Source organism: Aedes aegypti, chromosome 3 (assembly GCF_002204515.2).
Source record: "Aedes aegypti strain LVP_AGWG chromosome 3, AaegL5.0 Primary Assembly, whole genome shotgun sequence".
Taxonomy (NCBI): Eukaryota; Metazoa; Arthropoda; class Insecta; order Diptera; family Culicidae; genus Aedes; species Aedes aegypti.
Window position 1 is genome coordinate 62,686,675 of NC_035109.1, and position 13,588 is coordinate 62,700,262.

Sequence of the window (13,588 nt, forward strand, 5' to 3'; positions counted from 1 at the left end):
AGAATTCTTTGTAATAAATTTTGGAAAAATTTCTAAATTTCCGGTGTCGGTATTTTCTTGAATTATTGCATAGTTGAAGCAAAGAAAGCATTTCTGGGAAGTACTTATTATTTTTTATGTTTTTTGTTGTTTTAAAGAAATTTTAGAAGGAACTTCTAGAGGGGTATGAGAAAATATTCAAAGAAATGCAGAGAGAAGTTTCTGGAAAAAAAATCTGGTAGAATGCTTTGAGTGGTGTAATTTCTAAAAAAATGTGATACATTTAATTTGTATTCCTGATAGGATATCCCTGTGGCATTTCTTAGCATGCTTTTGTTTATTTTGTGATTTTATAGGAGTTTTCAGCAGAATATGTGAAACGATTTTTTTTTTCAGATTCAATCAATAGAGTAGAAGGTTTTTTTCATCTCCTTGAAGAACTTCAATTAAAAGTGCTATGATTCATCGAATTACTCATAAAAATTTAGTAGAACAATTTTATGATTTCATTTACATACTCCCGACCCATTACGTAAATGGAGGTTTCCGTGTACACATGTTCTTCACCCACGTTCCAGAACAGCGGTTTTCCACAATAGGAGATGGGGCGATGCTGTCTTGGGAAAAGTGCTTTTCTGAACTTTGCCTGCGATCCGGAACTAGAAGTGATTCCAATATCGACGGAGGCTGTGCTAAACGAGAAAAAATGGGCGATCATGCATCTCTGCGCACCGGGTTCGGATACCTAGTTGCCTACCTCCTGCAACAGAAAGAAGGCCGGTTTCCCGCTTAGCTCTTCTGGAAACGTCTCCGAAAATGTGGCACTGTAAGGCAAAAAGTTAAATTACAATAATGGCTGCCGGTTTTTCTTTCGCTTCGCACACTTCTTCAAAAGATTAAAACGATACTGCGGTTGGTGTGGCATGCTGGTTGCTTTAGCCAGGAACTTTGCTGAAACTGCATTTTCACCAAACCTTGCTTTGAATTGCCAGCATGGCTACGGGTGAATGGGTTCAAAAGCTTAGAAAAATCTTCTAGAGAATGTGTTTTTCTTGTCTTGGGGTGCTATTAGTAATATTGGGCTTTTGTAATGCTGCGTATATGTGCATTTTTTGTTACAGAAACATATAAGTTACAGTAGTACCTAAAGTATTTTCAGAGATACCAAAGAGTTATCTAGTGGTTATCATTGTCATCTAGATGTTTTACAAAATTCTAGAGGCCCTCATGGGTTTTCAAAGGTATTCCGGATCCATAGAGTTCCTAAAAAACCCAAAAATTTATTAAGAAGCGGTTTCTTTACCATCCTAATCCTTAATAAACGGATTTTATTAAGCGGTTTCCCTAATAAGCGGTTCCTTTACCACCGCTTGAGCCTAATATAACCAACCGAGGTTTACCGATTAAACGAAGATGAAGAAAAGGGCCCTATTTGTTTCAAAACGTCACCTTATGATGATCTAAACTTATCAGATTGTTTTCAAAAATTTACAAATGTTTACTAGCTCTAAAGCTGTTATAGTGTTTCCCTTATCTGGGATTTCCAGGGATTCTTGAGGCTTCGTAAGAAGTTTCCAATGGGTTTCAAAAAAAGGTTTAAAAAGTTTTAAAATGATAATCAGAGATTTACTGCAACTACCCAAAGGCTTCCAGCATTCCTCTCCGAATACCATCAATTCTATGTACACCAATTCCGCAAGAAGTGAGAAGTTTCACCAAAAGCTACACCAGCCGATCCTCTTAGAATATGTTCATGTATTTGTCAAGAATAGATTTCATGGATTACATGCAAAATTTCAATGTTTGAATGTTTAATTTCAAGAAATACCACAAATTTTCTAGAAAATACCATTGATGTCTGTGAAATATATAAATTATGTGTGAAATATATAAATTATCTGTGAATATATAAATAATTATTCTGGATGATCCAGGAATATCTTCACGCAATTTTTCAAATATTTTAAAGAAATTCATCCAGAGATTCATTCAGATTGTAAGAACAAGTTAAGTAAAATAAATTGAGTTTACATAGACAACACCTTGTAAAGCGAAATTCTGGAGCAGCGAGATTTATTTTCCAAAAAACATATATCCACAAGGCTCCGGCGAGATTCGAACTCACGATCTCCTGTTTACTAGACAGGCGCTTTAACCAACTAAGCCACGGCGCCATATATGTGTACGTGAGATAGATTTATTTTAAAGTCGAATCGTCTTACACAAAGTTGTAGGTGAAGGCATATCTTCTAACATTTCATGAGTCGAATGACTCTTTATCGACAAATTGTATCAAAAACATTTTACGTGGTCCTCTCGAACGGTCTTTTAATACATTCCTTTTCCTTATTCCACATTTTCAAAAGTAGATGGTTCCTTCATTACCGGCTCGTGGAGATTTGACCGTAATAATGAATTTTGCATGATGTTACACTGAATTTAACTTTAACTTAACTTTAACTTAACTTTAACTTAACTTTAACTTAACTTTAACTTAACTTTAACTTAACTTTAACTTAACTTTAACTTAACTTTAACTTAACTTTAACTTAACTTTAACTTAACTTTAACTTAACTTAACTTAACTTTAACTTAACTTTAACTTAACTTTAACTTAACTTTAACTTAACTTTAACTTAACTTTAACTTAACTTTAACTTAACTTTAACTTAACTTTAACTTAACTTTAACTTAACTTTAACTTAACTTTAACTTAACTTTAACTTAACTTTAACTTAACTTTAACTTAATTTAACTTAACTTTAACTTAACTTTAACTTAACTTAACTTTAACTTAACTTTAACTTAACTTTAACTTAACTTTAACTGTAACTTTAACTTAACTTTAACTTAACTTTAACTTAACTTTAACTTAACTTTAACTTTAACTTTAACTAACTTTAACTTAACTTTAACTTAACTTTAACTTAACTTTAACTTAACTTTAACTTAACTTTAACTTAACTTTAACTTAACTTTAACTTAACTTTAACTTAACTTTAACTTAACTTTAACTTAACTTTAACTTAACTTTAACTTACTTAACTTTAACTTAACTTTAACTTAACTTTAACTTAACTTTAACTTAACTTTAAACTTAACTTTAACTTAAACTTTAACTTAACTTTAACTTAACTTTAACTTAACTTTAACTTAACTTTAAACTTAACTTTAACTTTAACTTAACTTTAACTTAACTTTAACTTAACTTTAACTTTAACTTTAACCTTAACTTTAACTTAACTTAACTTAACTTAACTTAACTTTAACTTAACTTTAACTTAACTTTAACTTAACTTTAACTTAACTTTAACTTAACTTTAACTTAACTTTAACTTAACTTTAACTTAACTTTAACTTAACTTTAACTTAACTTTAACTTAACTTTAACTTAACTTTAACTTAACTTTAACTTAACTTTAACTTAACTTTAACTTAACTTTAACTTAACTTTAACTTAACTTTAACTTAACTTTAACTTAACTTTAACTTAACTTTAACTTAACTTTAACTTAACTTTAACTTAACTTTAACTTAACTTTAACTTAACTTTAACTTAACTTTAACTTAACTTTAACTTAACTTTAACTTAACTTTAACTTAACTTTAACTTAACTTTAACTTAACTTTAACTTAACTTTAACTTAACTTTAACTTAACTTTAACTTAACTTTAACTTAACTTTAACTTAACTTTAACTTAACTTTAACTTAACTTTAACTTAACTTTAACTTAACTTTAACTTAACTTTAACTTAACTTTAACTTAACTTTAACTTAACTTTAACTTAACTTTAACTTTAACTTAACTTTAACTTAACTTTAACTTAACTTTAACTTAACTTTAACTTAACTTTATAACTTTAACTTACTTAACTTAACTTTAACTTAACTTTAACTTAACTTTAACTTAACTTTAACTTAACTTTAACTTAACTTTAACTTAACTTTAACTTAACTTTAACTTAACTTTAACTTAACTTTAACTTAACTTTAACTTAACTTTAACTTAACTTTAACTTAACTTTAACTTAACTTTAACTTAACTTTAACTTTACTTTCATTCAACCACCGAGTAAAAAACTATACTCTTCTAGGCTCCGGCGAGATTCGAACTCACGATCTCCTGTTTACTAGACAGGCGCTTTAACCAACTAAGCCACGGCGCCATATATGTGTACGTGAGATAGATTTATTTTAAAGTCGAATCGTCTTACACAAAGTTGTAGGTGAAGGCATATCTTCTAACATTTCATGAGTCGAATGACTCTTTATCGACAAATTGTATCAAAAACATTTTACGTGGTCCTCTCGAACGGTCTTTTAATACATTCCTTTTCCTTATTCCACATTTTCAAAAGTAGATGGTTCCTTCATTACCGGCTCGTGGAGATTTGACCGTAATAATGAATTTTGCATGATGTTACACTGAATTTAACTTTAACTTTAACTTAACTTTAACTTAACTTTAACTTAACTTTAACTTAACTTTAAACTTAACTTTAACTTAACTTTAACTTAACTTTAACTTAACTTTAACTTAACTTTAACTTAACTTTAACTTAACTTAACTTTAACTTAACTTTAACTTAACTTTAACTTAACTTTAACTTAACTTTAACTTAACTTTAACTTAACTTTAACTTAACTTTAACTTAACTTTAACTTAACTTTAACTTAACTTTAACTTAACTTTAACTTAACTTTAACTTAACTTTAACTTAACTTTAACTTAACTTTAACTTAACTTTAACTTAACTTTAACTTAACTTTAACTTAACTTTAACTTAACTTTAACTTAACTTTAACTTAACTTAACTTTAACTTAACTTTAACTTAACTTTAACTTAACTTTAACTTAACTTTAACTTAACTTTAACTTAACTTTAACTTAACTTTAACTTAACTTTAACTTAACTTTAACTTAACTTTAACTTAACTTTAACTTAACTTTAACTTAACTTTAACTTAACTTTAACTTAACTTTAACTTAAACTTTACTTAACTTTAACTTAACTTTAACTTAACTTTAACTTAACTTTAACTTAACTTTAACTTTAACTTAACTTTAACTTAACTTTAACTTAACTTAACTAACTTTAACTTAACTTTAACTTACTTTAACTTAACTTTAACTTAACTTTAACTTAACTTTAACTTAACTTTAACTTAACTTTAACTTAACTTTAACTTAACTTTAACTTAACTTTAACTTAACTTTAACTTAACTTTAACTTAACTTTAACTTAACTTTAACTTAACTTTAACTTAACTTAAACTTTAACTTAACTTTAACTTAACTTTAACTTAACTTTAACTTAACTTTAACTTAACTTTAACTTAACTTTAACTTAACTTTAACTTAACTTTAACTTAACTTTAACTTAACTTTAACTTAACTTTAACTTAACTTTAACTTAACTTTAACTTAACTTTAACTTAACTTTAACTTAACTTTAACTTAACTTAACTTTAACTTAACTTTAACTTAACTTTAACTTAACTTTAACTTAACTTTAACTTAACTTTAACTTAACTTTAACTTAACTTTAACTTAACTTTAACTTAACTTTAACTTAACTTTAACTTAACTTTAACTTAACTTTAACTTAACTTTAACTTAACTTTAACTTAACTTTAACTTAAACTTTAACTTAACTTTAACTTAACTTTAACTTAACTTTAACTTAACTTTAACTTAACTTTAACTTAACTTTAACTTAACTTTAACTTAACTTTAACTTAACTTTAACTAACTTAACTTAACTTTAACTTAACTTTAACTTAACTTTAACTTAACTTAACTTAACTTAACTTTAACTTAACTTTAACTTAACTTTAACTTAACTTTAACTTAACTTTAACTTAACTTTAACTTAACTTTAACTTAACTTTAACTTAACTTTAACTTAACTTTAACTTAACTTTAACTTAACTTTAACTAAACTTTAATTTAACTTTAACTTAACTTTAATTAACTTTAACTTAACTTTAACTTAACTTTAACTTAACTTTAACTTAACTTTAACTTAACTTTAACTTAACTTTAACTTAACTTTACCTTAACTTTAACTTTAACTTTAACTTAACTTTAACTTAACTTTAACTTAACTTTAACTTAACTTTAACTTAACTTTAACTTAAACTTTAACTTTAACTTTAACTTAACTTTAACTTAACTTTAACTTAACTTTAACTTAACTTTAACTTAACTTTAACTTTACTTTCATTCAACCACCGAGTAAAAAACTATACCCTTCTAGGCTCCGGCGAGATTCGAACTCACGATCTCCTGTTTACTAGACAGGCGCTTTAACCAACTAAGCCACGGCGCCATATATGTGTACGTGAGATAGATTTATTTTAAAGTCGAATCGTCTTACACAAAGTTGTAGGTGAAGGCATATCTTCTAACATTTCATGAGTCGAATGACTCTTTATCGACAAATTGTATCAAAAACATTTTACGTGGTCCTCTCGAACGGTCTTTTAATACATTCCTTTTCCTTATTCCACATTTTCAAAAGTAGATGGTTCCTTCATTACCGGCTCGTGGAGATTTGACCGTAATAATGAATTTTGCATGATGTTACACTGAATTTAACTTTAACTTAACTTTAACTTAACTTTAACTTAACTTTAACTTAACTTTAACTTAACTTTAACTTAACTTTAACTTAACTTTAACTTAACTTTAACTTAACTTTAACTTAACTTTAACTTAACTTTAACTTAACTTTAACTTAACTTTAACTTAACTTTAACTTAACTTTAACTTAACTTTAACTTAACTTTAACTTAACTTTAACTTAACTTTAACTTAACTTTAACTACTAACTTAACTTTAACTTAACTTTAACTTAACTTTAACTTAACTTTAACTTAACTTTAACTTAACTTTAACTTAACTTTAACTTAACTTTAACTTAACTTTAACTTAACTTTAACTAACTTTAACTTAACTTTAACTTAACTTTAACTTAACTTTAACTTAACTTTAACTTAACTTTAACTTAACTTTAACTTAACTTTAACTTAACTTTAACTTAACTTTAACTTAACTTTAACTTAACTTTAACTTAACTTAACTTAACTTTAACTTAACTTTAACTTAACTTTAACTTAACTTTAACTTAACTTTAACTTAACTTTAACTTAACTTTAACTTAACTTTAACTTAACTTTAACTTAACTTTAACTTACTTTAACTTAACTTTAACTTAACTTTAACTTAACTTTAACTTAACTTTAACTTAACTTTAACTAACTTTAACTTAACTTTAACTTAACTTTAACTTAACTTTAACTTAACTTACTTAACTTAACTTAACTTAACTTAACTTTAACTTTAACTTAACTTTAACTTAACTTTAACTTAACTTTAACTTAACTTTAACTTAACTTTAACTTAACTTTAACTTAACTTTAACTTAACTTTAACTTAACTTTAACTTAACTTTAACTTAACTTTAACTTAACTTTAACTTAACTTTAACTTAACTTTAACTTAACCTTAACTTAACTTTAACTTAACTTTAACTTAACTTTAACTTTACTTTCATTCAACCACCGAGTAAAAAACTATACTCTTCTAGGCTCCGGCGAGATTCGAACTCACGATCTCCTGTTTACTAGACAGGCGCTTTAACCAACTAAGCCACGGCGCCGCTTGCGTTCCAGTGCCAATAGACCGGCTTCAAATCAAGCAATGTAAAAGTCAACATCACGCCGCAGCCGAGGGCGCCCCAATACATCAGCCATGCTAAAGTGTAAAACTGTGAAAACACAATCATCATCGTCATAAAACAAACGAATTTACTGCGAATCGCATTATCAAACAAACTGAAGTGATGTAGTTGTACGTAGATAAGCACCGGGAGAACATAAACGCATATTTCTAATTCACTTTAGTACGACAAATGCGTAACAAATTTTGCGGCAAGTAAACAGCACCATTTACAAGGGCATATCGCAGTCGTCGTCGTCATCGTCGTCATAGGTCGTCACTGCCGCCAATACCTACTCAAAGAAGCGTACCGACCACAACGACGACGATGCCGACGATAGCGAACGGTAATGCCGACAGCGACGATGACGACGTCGAGGGTAATAACATTTAGTCATAATATCACTACTGACTACTGGTATAATTTTAACGCGCTCGCTATAGTGGTAGTCTGCTACTCTCGCGTCACATGTAGAGTATGTTCGTTCGTTGGAAATGGAAACGACAATGTAGTAGGACAACGCAGATAAGTTTGTTAAGCGTTCGTTTTGACCTGAAAGTTGTGATGTGACGATGACGGAGCTTGTTTTGCCGGTCTCGTACTGCCTTGTAGATTCATCGTCAGTTTTGTGCGTTTTTTGGATATTATGTTTTGATGGTGTTGATATATGTTAAACTAGGGTAGTTCAAAATAAAAAAGATCATGGCAGAAATTCTACATTCTTAATTTTGAATTTTATTATTTTCAGCCATGAAAAGTGCTTTAGAACATGAGGTTGACGACTTTATTTTTGGCATGATTTCAATTTGCTGGTTACCATAGAACAAAATTCTAAAAAAAACTGTTTTTGTTCATGCATTTAAGAAACGTTTAAGAAAACTCAGGCAAGAGGAATGTTCTACAACCGATTTCTTAATCTTGAAAACGCGTTTGAGCAAGATATCTCTGCGGGAAGTAATGGGAAGCGATTTGTAATGTACAAAAAAGCTGTTCTTTAACCCGTTAACGCCCAAGGTATCTCACAATTGGAATTCAGCTCCGTTTTCGTTATTCATTGTCGTATTCCCATAAATTAAACCTTTTTTCACCAAAAATTTCAAGTCTATGGTGGGGATCCAAAAAAATTCTTGAAAGTGTGTCGTCCATATCTAGCTGTTCTATAAGTTTATTTTCAAGATTAATCAAATATATTTTCATGCGGTTCGACCCATTACAATGTGAACAAGTTGGAAAAAATGCTGGTGAGGGGTAATTCATAAATTACGTCATGTACAGAAGAGGAAGGAGGGGGTTACAATGAAACGTGGCTACCAATATAAAAATTGGAATCCTTACAAAAAGTGTGATACAGAGGAAAATTGAGGAAAATTAATATGGCAAAATTTTGCGTGACGTAATTTATGGACGTACCCTGATAAAGAAATTGCAACAAAAAGAATAAAAATTTCAGAGGCGAAAGGTGCATGCCAGAACTAAATCATTTAGTGACTTCAATTCAATTTTCAACCATTTATTCCAAAAACAAAATAAAATCTAACATCAAATATTTTGATTTACAAAAAGAACTTACAGATGTTTCAGAATAGTCTTCAAAAAGATTATATCAAACTTGCCAGCTGATAATGGAAACATAACTATCAAAATATTTTTTTCTGGGTCAAGTTATTAGTATACAATCCCAGACAACCCAAATGTACGTATAACGAAATCACCTGGAGGCTTTGTATGTGCAAAATTTCACTTATAGGATGTCGCGAAAAGGCCTTCTACGTACAAAAGTGGAGGCGATATACGTGCATTTATTATGTGATGAATAATAACATACATTGCGAGTGTATACATATTCTACCGAACTAACCTGTGATCTTATGCGACTTAACATATGATAATAAATGTTGATTTGACAGCTGCTACGGATTGATTCGACTTACTTTGTACGAGTATACGGGACGAAGCAAAATGTACAAATGAACTCAGAAAAAAAGTGTTTTAAACGAGGAAACTCATCAATCTGACGAGTTTATCCACGGTGTTTTGCGAGTTTGATGTAATTAGTATGAATAAACGAGTTATAACGTGAACTTTCATGCGATTTCTGGTTGTCTGGGATGTGACTCGGATCTGACAGTGATCGAAATACATATTTGGCAATATCAGAATTTCGTTAGTTCTGATCAAAAGTTAGTCCTTCAATCCAATGACAGTCAAATATTGGACTCCAACTATTACATGCTTTACAGATGTGAATATTTGAAGCCAACATTATTCGACTATATCGTTGAAGTTACTGCATCACTGATGCATATAGTCTTATTCACCGATAGAACCGAATCCACGCGGTCCAAGATTTTTGACACTAGAGCTGGCCAGAATACCTGGGGAGTATACTGAAGCGTGCCCGCTCAAATGTCACAATTCTTGGACCGAGTGAGTTCAGCAAGGAAGGCGCTTTACTGCTACCTCAACGCGTCGCTGGTTGTAAAAAGTAAACAGCCATACAAAACTACGACCAAACAATGGCGAAGGCGTAATCAATTTTCTCGAAAAAATCATTTTGGGAATTAAGTAGAATTTTCTGATTAAATTGGCAACAACGCACTGCACTAGCGCGTAGTAAATAACTGCTTGCAAACAATATCTTTCAAGCGCATTTATTACCTGTAATTTTGAGGATAATAATTTTTACTTTTCCACTGGATCTGGACTTAGGTTGGTGGCTATTCAATTTTACTCTCATTTGACAGCCGCCCTTCACCCTTGGAGTTCAGTTCATGGATGGATAATTTGTCGTTTTTTCGTTCTTCACTCCCTTTAAAAATCAAAAGATCTGAATGGTGTCAAGTTTCATCTAAAAATGTAAGGAGCATTGCATCCAAAATAAGCGATTGTTGCTCGAATCGATAGTAAGTATCCATTGTTTAGATCTAGTCAGACCAATTTCTTATTGGTTGTTTCCTTGATGTTTCGCACATAAAAGCAATTCCCAGCTAATATGTTTTTTTTTTGCGAAAATATCTCCTTTAGTTGATCATCGTTTTCGAAGATACCAAATTTTTCATCACTGGACTTAAATATAGGCGAATAAATCATTTGTCGACTAGCGCCATCATGAGAATGACTTCCAAACTAAGAAGGTTTTAGGCGAATAGCTTTCTTTGGATTTAATCAGTGGACTGATATATAAGCGAATAAAATGTGTGCCCAGTAGTGCCATTTAGGTGATATCCGAAGTAATAAGAAATTCAATCCGAAGGATAGCAGAAGAGATATCCATGAGTTTGTTTGCTATTATTAAGCTTAATATGGGATTATAGCCCTGCAAACATGTACAAAAATCCCAAACAAAATTAGCTCAAAAAGGATTTGTTTCTTCAGCAACATCCTTCATTGAGGTTTGAAGAATGAGTTTTCAATATGGGATGATAAGTTTCTACTTACATTACAGTACTAGAGTGTTTGGAACATTTCTCTAAATTTCTTCATAGTAATTTCCATATAAACTTATATTGTCTTTGGGCCACCTTTAAATCACCACCTAGAAAGCTGAAAATTTCACAGAACACTATTTTTATGGTAAGGATGGTAAGGAGCATATGGGAGATTGGATTTTCAAACATTTTTAAAATTTGAATTGCCCTAGTGTCGCAGGTTCGAGACGCAAAATGAGGAATTCCATCATCATAAACCGAGGACCAAATGTGGCAATTGCAAGTCCTCAAAAGGATGAAAACTACCAAAATGAATATGTCTAATACGGAGAAGTACTATCTGTATCATTTTATTACATTTTTTGCATACTATTAGAGGTTTCCGTTTTCATTCATTCATTTATTTAGCTAGTGTACCAGTTGCTTGGCCGCATACGCGAAAGCTTTCTGGCTGCGTACGCGAAAGCACAAAATATTCGCCCTAAAAACCTGGCGAAAACAACTGACGTTTCTCACGTGGTCTTATATCAGCATTAGTGGTGCCGAGAAGCACGATTATATCTTGGCACTGTAATGGCACGCTATTTCGCCTTTTCTGGCATTATAATAGCATTATATGCGTATATAAAACTGACATGCATCAAATGATTACCCTATATGCGCATATAATGCTGTTACCGTGCCGCATTATCGTGCTTACTGGTTACTTGGGAGATCTCATTCAGTTGAACACATTTGTCGAAGACACCAATGTTGTATCTCATCACTGAACTGAGATATAAACAATCAAAATGTTCAATCGCTAGTGCCATCTTTTGAGTGTATTCCGAACTAAAAAGGTTTTAGGCGAATAGGTCTCATTTAGTTGATCAACTTTGTCGAAGACATCAATTTTGTATCTTATAACTGGACTGAGATACAAGCAAATAAAATCTCTGCTCACTAGCGCCATCTAGTGAGTGTTTTCCCAACTAATAAGTTTTCGGGTGACTAGATCTCATTCAGTTAAACACATTTGTCGAAGACACCAACGTTGTATATCATCACTGAACTGAGATATAAAATGTTCTACCATTAGCGCCATCTTTTGAGTGTTTTCTGAACAAATAAGGTTTTAGACGAATAGTTCTCATTTAGTTAATCAACTTTATCGAAGACACCAATTTTGTATCTCATAACTGGACTAAGAAATAAGCAAATAATTTTTTTTCTCACTAGCGCCATCTTAGGAGTGTTTTTCGAATTTATAAGGTTCTATGCGAATAGGTATTATTTAGTTGTTCAACTTTGTCGAAGACACCATTTTTGTATCTCATAACTGGGCTAAGATATAAGCAAATAAAGTTTTGGCTCACTAGCGCTATCTTGGGAGTGTTTTCCGAATTTGTAAGGTTCTATGCGAATAGATATTATTTAGTTGTTCAACTTAGTCGAAGACACCAATTTTGTATCTCATCGCTGGACTGAGATATAAACGAAGCAAATATTTGTACGCTGGAAAGTTGTTTAATATGTTGCTTATATATGCGACATTTGTTGGCGTCTGTGCGCCACCTGGTGAGTTAATTCTGAATTAAATTAGTTACTAAGTGGAAGTCAGTAGTCCTGTGATCAACTTTGCAGAAGACAGTTTTCTCCTAAACCTCTTTATTTTTAAGATATTTGCACTACAAGTACTGTCCTATTTTTAGGACGCTGGGCGGATATGGGTTAATTATTTGGCGTACCGTAATCTGGGAGCAAATTGATCAATATTTTACAACTTTTTGTGGTGTTATCCTTCGAAATTCAAAAACCGTAAAAAAAAATTTGACAAAATTTTCAATTCAAATCGGTCTATAAATGACTTAGATCTAATCCTCTGTGGTTGACCATTTTTGTTTTTTTGGAAAATCGAAAAAGTTGCGGATGAATTGTCCAATACTGTAAATATGTTCTAAAATGAAACTAACTAAAACGTTTGCAATCAACAATAATTGAAACACTTTTACAATATTCCATCTAATTTAATGTTTGTGCTGCATTTGCTTCTAATGAAGAAATCCTTAAAGGAATCCAGAAAGATATGACTATTATTTCTATAATCCCGAAAAAAATATTCTTCGAGAAGTTGGTGGTGCATTTCAAAGAAATGTATGTAAGATTTTTCATGGAATGAACTCATGGAGATATTCATGAAACAAATTCTAGAAGTATAAAGTGAAAAACTTCTAGGGAAATTCCTGAAATATCCCTTGTAGGAATGCCTGAAGAATGTGCTTGAGAAATTCTTGCAGCTAACCTGGGAAGATTTGATCATAAAAACAATCTTAGAGAAATAAGTTGAAGAATATTTTTAAAAAAATTGTAAAAATAAGAAATCCTTTTAAATTTATTTGCAGGAGCTTTCCCGGAATAAGTAGAGTACTTAAAATCCTTTCAGAAACAATCCATGGATCCCTGAAAAAAATCAGAA

General features: G+C 30.4%; 4 non-coding genes across 4 annotated transcripts; all 4 read right to left on the bottom strand.

Annotated features, from left to right (window-relative positions):
• Positions 1–2,079: 2,079 nt before the first annotated feature.
• Positions 2,080–2,153, bottom strand: Trnat-agu. The gene has a single exon. It is a non-coding gene; the product is annotated as a tRNA-Thr (tRNA).
• A 1,920-nt stretch (positions 2,154–4,073) lies between these two features.
• Positions 4,074–4,147, bottom strand: Trnat-agu. Its single transcript has one exon. It is a non-coding gene; the product is annotated as a tRNA-Thr (tRNA).
• A 2,092-nt stretch (positions 4,148–6,239) lies between these two features.
• Positions 6,240–6,313, bottom strand: Trnat-agu. Its single transcript has one exon. It is a non-coding gene; the product is annotated as a tRNA-Thr (tRNA).
• A 1,258-nt stretch (positions 6,314–7,571) lies between these two features.
• Positions 7,572–7,645, bottom strand: Trnat-agu. Its single transcript has one exon. It is a non-coding gene; the product is annotated as a tRNA-Thr (tRNA).
• Positions 7,646–13,588: the final 5,943 nt, after the last annotated feature.